Source organism: Asterias amurensis, chromosome 19 (assembly GCF_032118995.1).
Source record: "Asterias amurensis chromosome 19, ASM3211899v1".
In the NCBI taxonomy this organism is placed as follows: Eukaryota; Metazoa; Echinodermata; class Asteroidea; order Forcipulatida; family Asteriidae; genus Asterias; species Asterias amurensis.
This window is the reverse complement of record NC_092666.1, coordinates 7,363,277-7,375,968: the sequence shown is the minus strand read 5'-3', so window position 1 is coordinate 7,375,968 and position 12,692 is coordinate 7,363,277. Positions and strand designations below refer to the sequence as shown.

The 12,692-nt window shown below is 40.0% G+C and overlaps 1 long non-coding RNA gene across 1 annotated transcript; it reads right to left on the bottom strand.

Moving 5' to 3' along the window:
* Positions 1–10,782: 10,782 nt before the first annotated feature.
* On the bottom strand, positions 10,783–11,756 carry LOC139951534 (uncharacterized). Its single transcript, XR_011787793.1, has 3 exons — positions 11,633–11,756; positions 11,126–11,257; positions 10,783–10,861 (listed from the first exon to the last, which is right to left on the bottom strand). It is a non-coding gene; the product is annotated as an uncharacterized lncRNA (long non-coding RNA).
* Between the last annotated feature and the right edge of the window lie 936 nt (positions 11,757–12,692).

Below are 12,692 nucleotides of genomic sequence, written 5' to 3'. Positions count from 1 at the left end.
ATCGATTTGCACTTGTCAGCATTTGAGCGCAAACAGTTCAATTTAGCCCAGTTAACTATAGTGTTTAGGTCCTTCTGAAGTAGAGAATCCGGCGCGTCAGTTGTAACATTTTTGAACTAAAATGTGTCATCTGCGTACTGTACAAGGTTTGAAGAAAGTTGAAGCTGAAGATCGTTCGCGTACAAAACAAAGAGCAGGGGGCAAAGTACAGAGCCCTGTGGCACTCCTGAACCGACCGGTAGCCAGTCTGAAGTAAAGCCTTTGTAGACAACTCGTTGCAGGCGGTTTGTTACAAACGACTCAATCCAGTCAAGAGCAGCACCCTTTATGTTGTAGCAAAGTTGGAGTTTCTTAACAAGAATATCGTGGCTTATAGTGTCAAACGCACGACTGAAATCTAAGGAGATTACATCCACTGCAGGTACCCGTGCGTCCAAAGATTGAAGCCATCGAGAACTAGCTGACACCAATGCTGTAGAACAAGACCTCCCAGGAATGAACCCATGTTGCCGGTCAGCTACAAGTCCGTTGATTTGACAGTGGTTGAGAATTTGACGACACAAGATTTTTTCTAAAAGCTTGCAGATTATTGGAGTCAAAGAAACGGGTCTGTAATTGATCAAGTTGCTCTTTTCTCCTTTTTTGAAGACGGGCACTACATTAGCACGTTTCCACGCACTTGGAAGACAACCTGAAGCAAGAGTGTGGTTGTAAAAAGTTGTGAGAACAGGAACAATGGCTGGGGCAGCAAGTTTCAACATTTGGGCGCTAATACCATCAGGTCCATATGCTTTGTGTGCGGAAAGATTCCGAATCTCAGACGAAACTTGAGTTGAAGTGATGGAAAAACGTTCCAACGGGGGAAATTCCAACGTGGGAGAAGTGACACGGTCCTGGTCGGTGGATCCGGAGAAAAAACTGGCGAAAAGAGAGTTAAACTCATTTGCAATCCGAGATGGGTCACTTATATTTTCACCATTGATGAAATAAGAATTGGTAGATTGAGAAGATTTGCGTTTGGACTTCACAAAAGACCAGAAAGTTTTCCGATTATCTCTTTTCTTAAACAAATCAGTTACGAACTCACTGTACGCCCTTTTGGAGAGATTGCGTACTTTGTTCCTGACAAGTTTAAATTGTTTCCAAGCTGTCTCAGTTCCACTTACACGAGCTCGTTTAAACAACCTTTGCTTCTCAAGGATGAGCCGATGAAGTTCCTCGGTGATCCAGGGCTTAGCTCTCTTGCTACCTTTTCGGACAGGAACACACTCCTTGACGCAATTGAGGAAGAAATCACTGAACGTATCCCAAGCATCGTTAATGTCGTTGTAGTCAATCACTCCCCAAGGAACTGCAGCTAGCAAAGTCTGGAAATGAACAAGGTCCGTTTTGTGGTACTGGAAGGTTTCCCTTACACGACGTGGTAATTTTCCAGGCGACCCGCGAATTAGGGGCCCGCCATCCAGGGGCCCGCCAGACACCCCCCCCCCCCCCCCCCCCCCGGGTTAAACATCAGAGGAACAGCCTGAAACGCAGTTGAAATGACCATAGAGAATTAGGACGATTAACACTATTCTTAATACCAGTAATCAGCTGCCTGACAGAAGTTTTGCTGCATTGGGCCCGCCCGACACCCCCCCCCCCCATTACTTAAGTAAACATCAGAGGAACCACCTCAAACAAAGTTGAAATGACCAATGACACTATTCTCCAAACCAGTATCAGCCGCCAGACAAGGTTTTTGCTGCATTGGGCCCGCCAGACTCCTCCTCTCCCAACCCCCAGGTTAAACATCGGAGGAGCCACATAAACCAAGTTGAAATGACCAATAACACCATTCCCTATACAAAGTTGGGGGGGAGCAGAGCGTCTGCCAGGCCAAATGCAGCAAAACATTTGTCTGGCGGGTGACACTTTGTTTTTGGAAAAGTGTTTTTGGTCATTTCCACTCGGTTGCAGGTGGTTCCTCCGATATTATGTCAAAGGGGCGGAGGAGCGGGATGTCTGCAGGCCTAAGCGGTTTGTCTAGCAGTTCATACATGTGGATGTAAAGGGTTTTAAACCAGAAAGGGCTTTCAACCTTTTTCAGTTGCTCAGATCTCATGGTGTTATCTCCTTTCATAAATTTTGAACAAAAGGTTGTATAAACCTAGAGTTTTCAAAGTAGCAGAGTATAGCTTTTGCTCTTTTCAGATTTCCAAAAATTAAATAAAAAATGACAAGGGTCGAAAGACAACTCATTTTGCCTTAAAGCATCATTGTACAAACTTAAAGTCACCTGGAAGTACAATTTTTTCTTTCAAACATAAGAGTATATAATTTTTTTAGTAATTGTTTGTCACGATATATATGTTAAAAAAATATATAAAGTTGTTTGGGGGGCTGACTCCGCCTACCCCTTTTGTGACGCCATTCGAGGCAGACTTTGCCTGCAATGCGTATAATAAACACACGTGCAAAGTACATGTACGTCCAAGTCGTGAGTTGGTACATTTCAAAAAGTGTTTTTCTGCATTCAGCAGCAATACACCTGGTCGGCATTGCCGGAAAAAAACATTTTTGTTTGTTTTTAAAAGTACAAACTCACGACTTGGTCCGTACATTTTGCAATTGTGTTTACTCTACGCATTACAGGCAAAGTCTGCCTCGATTGACGTCACGAACAGCGCCTTCTCGGGTCGGGGTCTACTGTTAAATTTGTAAATAACATAAGAACTGATTTTTTAAAACCTTAGTTAACTGATTCACATTCCACTCATCAAAACACATTAGTGACAAAAGCTTTATTTTTAAAAAATACCACTTCCAGGTAACTTTAAGAGCCCAATAAAACTTCTGCCCACAAATTAATCACAGAAGATGTTCAACTGCCTCACTGGCTGATGACCATTATGCAATACAAGACCTACCATTGGAACTAGTTGTGGTATTGGCAGTCTGTTTTTCAGCTGAAGTGCCAGGCGGAACATGTCAGTACTGGGCAGGCCCGCCCACCGTCGCCCACCATGGCTACAACACTGATCATCACCAATGAAGGTAAGTATTACAGTTCCAACATCAAGAGTACTGTACTGTAAACAAAAAAGGTGAAAGCAAATGAGAAAATTGGAAAGAAGTTGTTCAATCTTCACTTACCTTCATCCATTGTTGAAATGAACGAGCTTTACCACTGATTGGTGATGTCTTTACCTCTTCCACAGAATAGAAGAAGCAGGCGTGGGTAAACAAAGCACACATCACATATCCGTAGACAACGAAACAGGCCTAGGCCTAGTGTCAATTATTATTAAAAAATTTTTTATAGGTAATACAGCATGTACACAAAACAATGAGATCAACTGGATTATTATTAGGCCCAAAGAGAAGAAACACAGCACTAGTAACCTTAATAATCAACCACTTGATGATTGGGTACTCCGGAACTTCTGTAACTACGGTAAAACACTACCATATCGTAACTGGTAAATAACAAACTTTCCCATGCACGCAGCAAACCATCAATGATTGATCATCACACTGATCACGAGCCCCATACTTAAAAAATACCAATATCCCATCTTTAGAGATAACAAAAGAAGAAAAGTCCTACTCACTTCTATACTGCACGCACGGGCGAGAATTAACTGGTTGATGGATGAAGAATAATCTGTAATTTTTAAGGCGATTTCGTGAAATTATTGGAGAACATTGGTGAAGAACAATTGGCGATATAATTTGAATCATAATGAAATTAGCCTGTCAATAGAGGGCGCTATCAAAGTTCAATTTGTATGACTTTTTCCAATATTTTTGTGCAGAAATCCAGCCTTCTATTATTTTATTTGGTCGTTATCATACAGCATTTTTCATAATATGAGCAGTGGAATGTATTGCCTGCCAGGAAATAGACTGGAACGTAGGCCTAATTTCATTATGCCTGGAAGCACAAACACTTGCTAAGCACAGAAAAATAGCTTAAAGGCAGTGGACACTATTGGTAATTACTCAAAATAATTATTAGCATAAAACCTTACTTGGTAATGAGTAATGGGGAGAGGTTCGTAGTATAAAAGATTGTGGGAAACGGCTCCCTCTGAAGTGGGTAGTTTTCGAGAAAGAAGTAATTTTCCACGAATTTGATTTCGAGACCTCAAGTTTAGAATTTGAGGTCCCGAAATCAAGCATCTGAAAGCACACAATTTTGCGTGACAAGGGTGTTTTTTTCTTTCATAGTTATCTCGCAACTCCGACGACCAATCGAGCCCAAATTTTCACAGGTTTGTTATTATATGCATATTATGTTGAGATACAGCAAGTGGGAAGACTGGTCTTTGACAATTACCAATAGTGTCCAATGGCTTCTGGCGACCCCAAAATTTAATGTAAGAAGCGTCACTGCGGTAATGCTTCTCAGATTGTGTTTCTATAGGAACTATTCTTCCCATTATGACAATGAAACTCTGAAAAACCAGTGGAAAAAAATCTAAGTGGTAAGAAGTACGACAGCTTTGGATAGTACAATGCATCGTTTAAGAAGTACATTTACGTCCGGGTATGGAAAACGGGGTACCACTTTTTATTCCCTCCCCTCCCCCCCCCCCCCCAAATTGAATATAAAAGCATTACCGCAGTAACGCTTCTCGGATTGTATCCCTATTGTATCCTAATTTGACTAAATTCTTTCCAGTTGGACCATATTGAACTCTGGAATGCCATAAAACTTTATACATGCGGTGAGGAGTAGGGCCTATAGCAGTTGGATAGTAGGCCCTACAGTGCAAGTTTTAGATAAAAAAATTATACTTCGCTTCCTGTTACAAACGCTTGACCCCCCCCCCCCCCCCCTCCCCGATCATAACACGCATTACCGCGGTAATGCTTCTCAGATTATATTCCTATTGGGATTATCCTTCCTATTTTTATTCTCCCAAATAATTAAAATGAGAAGCGTTAAAGGGAAGGTACACGTTTGGTAATTACTCAAAACAATTAACTTAAAAACTGACTTGGTAACGAGCATTGGAGAGCGGTTGTTCATGGTATAAAACATTCTGGGAAACGACTCCCTCCGAAGTAACGTAATTTTTGAGAAAGGGGTTATTTCTAACTAAAATATTAAAAGACTTCTAGCTAGAAGTATTTTATTCCTAGCTGCAAGCACACCAAATGTTTTCTCGCAACTTCGATGGCCAATTGAGCCCAAATTATGACAGGCTTGTTATTTTATGCTTATGATGGGATACACCAAGTGAGAATACTGGTCTTTGACAATTACCAAACGTGTACAGTGCCTTTATTGCCTCCCAGATTGTATTCCTATAGATAATATTCAACTTTCAAATAATGGGTCAGTTAAAACTTATAACTGCGGTGAAGCTTAGTAAACAGCTTTAGATAATCGCATTTTGAGAAACATTTCATCTTTTTTGTACATTATGGGGATGAAAAAGGTGTAACAATTTTGAACCCCTCTCACAAATTGAACATAAGAATCGTTACAGCGGTAACGCTTTCCAGCTTGTATTCCTATATAAAGGGAAAATTCTTTCCATGTTGACACAAATTACACAGGTTTTTAAAAACGCAATCACTTTTTGAAATGTTTTGTTGCAGATTAATTCTATGTTTGAAGTTCTGGCATAAAGAATCGTTAACCAACGGTCTTTAAAACAAACACTTCTCAAAACAGATGTTTTACTGTGTACTATCTCTTTAATAAAACTTCCACCGTGCAAAGTTTCAAATCATATCAAAGGAAATTACTGACTGGGCAAATTGTAAATGATTTTGGGGTGAACAAAGACAAATTCACTGGAGTGGGATACAAACCAAATAACTTAAGGTTTTTCCGGATTTTTTATAGGTTAACAAATCATAATTCACACAGGCCCCTTTTCCTTTGACATTTTGACAAAACAATGCACGGTTGTTTTACAGGGCAGGGGTATTTCTACTATTTTTTACAATGATCAGTCTACATCACACAGTTGTTTCCTGTTTCACATGACCAATGCATTTATTTTACTCAAAAGCCATACTTGTACACTGAATGTTAAGCTCTATTTTTCTCTGCCTCAATAAACAGCTTTGTTTATTGGTTATCCTTTACAAAACCAATTGTTTGTACTTGATTTCATGAAGATAAATGTAAGTTTGAATGAATAAAACCTGGCAACACAAATTGAACATTTTAAAACTTACTATAGCTTAGACCTAATGGCAAAAGAAAACACTTCAAAGTAAAGTGATTGATAATTATGTTAATGAGCATTACCAGCAATGACATACGGATACTAAAAATAACATAATGCCAGGGAGCTGATACACAGTCGAGTTATGATAATGCATTAAAGTTAATAAACTGCAAACTAAGAAAGCTTAGACGGAAGTTTTACTGAAAATTCATGAAATTTATAAAAATCCATTCATAAATACCCAAGACAGTTTCGCTACTCCTATTGGTTGAGAGCGCTACACCTGAGGTGTTTAAATGGTTGAGAATGACCAGGGCCCAATTTTATGGCTCTGCTTACCGCCGAATTCCGCGCTTACCATCACGATTCCCCGCTTACGTGCAAGCGCCAAATTTCTGAGGTAGGCTTTTAAGCGTAGAATGCCTAGAAGCGTGGAGTAGGCTTGCGCAAAAGCCAAAATTCGTCGCAAGCCCGTGAAATACACTTGCCATATACACAGAATTCACTGCTTCCGTAAGCGCTGATTCTTTGCTTACGGCAAGCAGAGCCATGATATTGGGCCCAGCTGGAGCTGTTTATAACCAGCTTTCTGTGCTAGCCTTTTAAGCAGATAATGCATAGAAACGTGGAGTTACCATCACGATTCCCCGCTTACGTGCAAGCGCCAAATTTCTGAGGTAGGCTTTTAAGCGTAGAATGCTTAGAAACGTGGAGTAGGCATGTGCAAAAGCCAAAATACGCCGCTAACTTGTGAAATACGCTTGCCGTATACACAGAATTCCCTGCTTCCGTAAGCGCTGATTCTCTGCTTATCGTAAGCAGTGCCATGAAATTGGGCCCAGCTGGAGCTGTTTATAACCAGCTTTCTGTGCTAGCCTTTAAAGCGTAGAATGCCTAGAAACATGGAGTAGGCACGCACAAAAGCCAAAATTTGCCGCTAACCCGTGAAATATGCTTGCTGTATACACAGAATTCCCTGCTTCCGTAAGCGCTGATTCTCTGCTTATCGTAAGCAGTGCCATGAAATTGGGCCCAGCTGGAGCTGTTTATAACCGGCTTTATGTGCTAGCCTTTAAAGCGTAGAATGCCTAGAAACATGGAGTAGGCACGCACAAAAGCCAAAATTTGCCGCTAACCCGTGAAATATGCTTGCTGTATACACAGAATTCCCTGCTTCGGAGAGCGCTGATTCTCTGCTTACTGTAAGCAGTGCCATAAAATTGGGCCCAGCTGGAGCTGTTTATAACCGGTTTTATGTGCTAGCCTTTCAAGCGTAGAATGCCTAGAAACGTCATGCGCAAAAGCCAAAATTCGCCGCTAACCAGTGAAATACGCTTGCCGTATACACAGAATTCCCTGCTACCGTAAGCGCTGATTCTCTGCCTACCGTAAGCAGTGCCATGAAATTGGGCCCAGCTGGAGCCGTTTATAACCGGATTTCATTGCTAGCCTTTTCAGCGCAGAATGCCTAGAAATGTGGAGTAGGCACGCGCAAAAGCCAAAATTTTCCGCTAACCTGTGAAGTACGCTTGCCGTATACACAGAATTCCCTGCTTCGGTAAGCACTGATTCTCTGCTTACTGTAAGTAGAGCCATGAAATTGGGCCCAGCTGGAGCTGTTTATAACCGGCTGGCTTCCGCGTGTCAGGCTTGCACGTACGCCAATATACTCATGCCAAACACGCAATTCATAGCTTTTAGTAACAGGGCGTAATGTAAGTGCGCACACATATCTATTTCTAAGCGCGCTTTTTAACAAAAGGGCATTACTATTAATGGGAATAAAAGAGTAGTGACTTGTTCTTAAACGTATGTTGCCGTGCAATAAAGGCCCTCGCCATCTGCTCGGGCCTTTATCACCTGGCAATGACCCTGCTGGTTTTAAAAGGCCAATAAAGAACTCGTCGCTTCCCTTTTGTTCCCCTATCAAACGTCCATCAATTGAACAGATAAACAGTTCTTGAACTTGGTTCATGATCTGCTCTAATGAACATGTTATGAACTGTTTTAGGCATGGTCATTGACTGATCATGAACATTCTTGAAAGTTCATCGAGCCTGATGGGGTTACTGGTTAAATGCATAGAGCTATATATACATACGTATATACAGCTGTATTGTTTGATGACAATTAGTTAACAACAGGGTGGACCACGTGAAGGTTGTCATCTCCCACCCCACAAAAGGGATCGTAATAAATTTGAGTGTGTAACCACTACAACAATTGCTTATTTGTAATGTTACCCCTCTCTGAAAATTATTTATCACTATTATTTTATATTATTATTATAATATAAAATCTTGTTCATGAGTACTCTATTCAGCTAAGACAATGCCATGACCTTTGTAATTATTAATTCTTGTTAATGAGTACTCTATACAGCTAAGACAATGTCATGACCTTTGTAATTATAAAACCTTGTCAATGAGTACTCTATACAGCTAAGACAATGTCATGACCTTTGTAATTATAAAACCTTGTTAAGAGTACTCTATACAGATAATGTCATGACCTTTGAAATTATTCAACCTTGTTAATGAGTACTCTATACAGCTAAACAATGTCAATAGCTGTGTAACTAAATAACCTCGTTAATGAGTACCCTATGACATTGTCAACACCTTTGTAGTTTAATCACCTCGTTAATGAGTACTCTATGACAATGTCATTCCCTTTGTAATTAATTAACCTCGTTAATGAGTACTCTATGACATTGTCATTCCCTTTGTAATTAAATAACCTCGTTAATGAGTACTCTATGACATTGTCATTCCCTTTGTAATTAATTAACCTCGTTAATGAGTACTCTATGACATTGTCATTCCCTTTGTAATTAATATAACCTCGTTAATGAGTACCCTATGACATTGTCAATACCTTTGTAATTAAATCATCTCATTGGTGAGTACTCTATGACATTGCCATTCCCTTTGTAATTAATTAACCTCGTTAATGAGTTCTCTATGACATTGTCATCACCTTTGTAATTAATATAACCTCGTTAATGAGTACTCTATGACATTGTCAATACCTTTGTAATTGAATCATCTCATTGGTGAGTACTCTATGACATTGCCATTCCCTTTGTAATTAATTAACCTCGTTAATGAGTACTCTATGACATTGTCATCACCTTTGTAATTAATATAACCTCGTTAATGAGTACTCTATGACATTGTCAATACCTTTGTAATTAAATCATCTCATTGGTGAGTACTCTATGACATTGCCGTTCCCTTTGTAATTATTTAACCTCGTTAATGAGTTCTCTATGACATTGTCATCACCTTTGTAATTATATAACCTCGTTAATGAGTACTCTATGACATTGTCATTCCCTTTGTAATTAATTAACCTTGTTAATGAGTATTCTATGACATTGTCATCACCTTTGTTATTAATTTACCTCGTTAATGAGTACCCTATGACATTGTCAATACCTTTGTAATTAAATCACCTCTTTAATGAGTACTATATGACATTGTCATGACCTTTGTAATTAAATAACCTCGTTAATGAGTACTCTGTGACATTGTCATTCCCTTTGTAATTAATTAACCTCGTTAATGAGTACTCTATGACATTGTCATAACCTTTGTAATTAAATAACCTCGTTAATGAGTACTCTATGACATTGCCATTCCCTTTGTAATTAAATAACCTTGTTAATGAGTACCCTATGACATTGTCATGACCCTTGTACTTAAATAAACTCGTTTAATGAGTACTCTTAACCAACCTCCATTTTCACACGACACAATGGCATGACCTTTCACATTAAAAGCTTTATTCAGAGTTACCAACAACAAAGTATGGTGGCCACCATGTAAGCTACCCCAGAACAAATACCATGTAAACAATTAGACTAATAAATAATTGATAGACAGAATGACACATTACAAAAGTTACATTTTATATTTGATTCATTATTCAAATTAAGTAGTAACAATACAAAACTTAATGTCTAATAAACACTCTTTTTATTTGTTATGAATTTACTACAAATAAAATTATGTTGTTTCGTATTTTGTAATTAGCAAACTGCATTACAAATTAACTTAACTTGTTTCATGGTTGTAATGCGGTACTTCATTACGCACATGAAGCTTTTACATACTTGCAATAAGGTACTTTATTGCAAGCATGTTATAATTACATGATTGTAATGAAGTACCTCATTACAAACATGCAATTTTTGTATGTGAATACATGAACTTGTATAGTACCTCGATACAAGTTTATTATGTATTCTGTCTACATACTTGTAATGAAGTACCTCATTTCAAGTATGTTGACAATATTTCTAAAAGCACATATACTTCCAAGAATGAATTAAACAGGCCAACGAAATGTGAAATCTTCACAAATCTTTTTTTTTTATTGTAAGTGACATAATATCTAGCCTATGTGGCTCCATACTGCAGAAGGAAGGCTTCTTCATCACCATTCCACCTTGATCTTTCTTGTGCTTATTGCTTGATGTCATCCATCTAACGCCAACTTGGTCTGTCTCTTCGTCTCATTCGTGTACTTGGGTTCCATTCTGTTGACAATGTGTTCATCTGTTGTCATGACGCCTTAGATGAGGTGGTGATGATGATGTATGCTATGCTGACTTTAAATGGTACGGCATAAGGTGGCTCAGCATCTTGATGTGTCCAACTCAAAGTTGTTCGACTGCGTTAGTCCTGTAATATGATCAAAAACCGAAAAATAAACCAGTTAGATTGCGACTTGGATTTAAAGATCGAAGATTTGTGCATAATAGTAACAATAATGGCTTTTTATAAAGCATGCATATCCCTCACTCAGTGACGCTCCTGGCCCTTTAACAGTATTCGTGCAAGGTAAATGGGACTAACTTTAATTATGAGACCCAAGAAATGTCAATTTTATGCACTTTAATTGACTTCTAAACTTGAAAGTCAAGCTTTACTTAAAAGACATCTTACCTTCATATTCCATTTGGGACCCTGGTATGTAGCTGCCTCAAGCCATGATGTATCTCTCTCTCTCTGTACTGTGCTGTCACATCTTCATGGTCCAGGTTGACGGGATGGCTGGAAAGCAGTCGTCACAATCATCTGAAAGAAAATTACAATGTACTACATAAGTACAAACCATATAAAGACATAGATCATCAGGGGCAAATTTCATAGAGATGCTTATAGGCAAAAAAAGGATCCAAGCATAAAATAATAGAGAACTGTTTTAGCAATATTTCTGCCTAAACAGCTCTATAAAATTGGTCCCAGATGATCATCACAGGACTACTGCTTAAAAAAATGCTTAAACTGACTTTTAAAGCACTTTTAAAGGCATTTATCGAAGAAAAGGAACCTTGTAGGGGATGGAACTTCCAACACCATTTGGGGGTCTAAACCAACATGTTTTCTACGAGGGACCAAGTGTTAAACCGAGAGCCCTTTAAATAACAAGATAATTTTCTAGCCATCTACCAATGTTTGATGTGCTTCAATCACATGGGATGATGGCTCGTAGTCAGGCACCCTCTGGGATGTGGCTCGTAGTCAGGCACCCTCTGGGATGTGGCTCGTAGTCAGGCACCCTCTGGGATGTGGCTCGTAGTCAGGCACCCTCTGGGATGTGGCTCGTAGTCAGGCACCCTCTGGGATGTGGCTCGTATTCAGGCACCCTCTGGGATGTGGCTCGTAGTCAGGCACTCTCTGGGATGTGGCTCGTAGTCAGGCACTAAAAAGATCCACACAAAAAAACTTGGTTAGGGCAAGCACTTTTAAAGGCATACATCAACGGAAAGACACCATGTAGGGGATGGGACTTCCAACACCATTTGAGGGTCTAAACCAAAAAGTTTTCTAAGAGGGACCAAGTCTTAAACCGAGACCCCTTGAATTAACAAGATCATTTTCTAGCCATCTACCAATGTTTGATGTGCTTCAATCACATGGGATGATGTCCTTTAGGCAGGCACCCTCTGGGATGTGGCTTGTAGTCAGGCACCCTCTGGGATGTGGCTCGTAGTCAGGCACCCTCTGGGATGTGGCTCGTAGTCAGGCACTCTCTGCGATGCGGCTACAACTGCGACTACAACTGCGACTACAACTGCGACTACAACTGCGACTACAACTGCGACTACAACTGCGACTACAACTGCGACTACAACTGCGACTACAACTGCGACTACAACTGCGACTACAACTGCGACTACAACTGCGACTACAACTGCGACTACAACTGCGACTACAACTGCGACTACAACTGCGACTACAACTGCGACTACAACTGCGACTACAACTGCGACTACAACTGCGACTACAACTGCGACTACAACTGCGACTACAACTGCGACTACAACTGCGACTACAACTGCGACTACAACTGCGACTACAACTGCGACTACAACTGCGACTACAACTGCGACTACAACTGCGACTACAACTGCGACTACAACTGCGACTACAACTGCGACTACAACTGCGACTACAACTGCGACTACAACTGCGACTACAACTGCGACTACAACTGCGACTACAACTG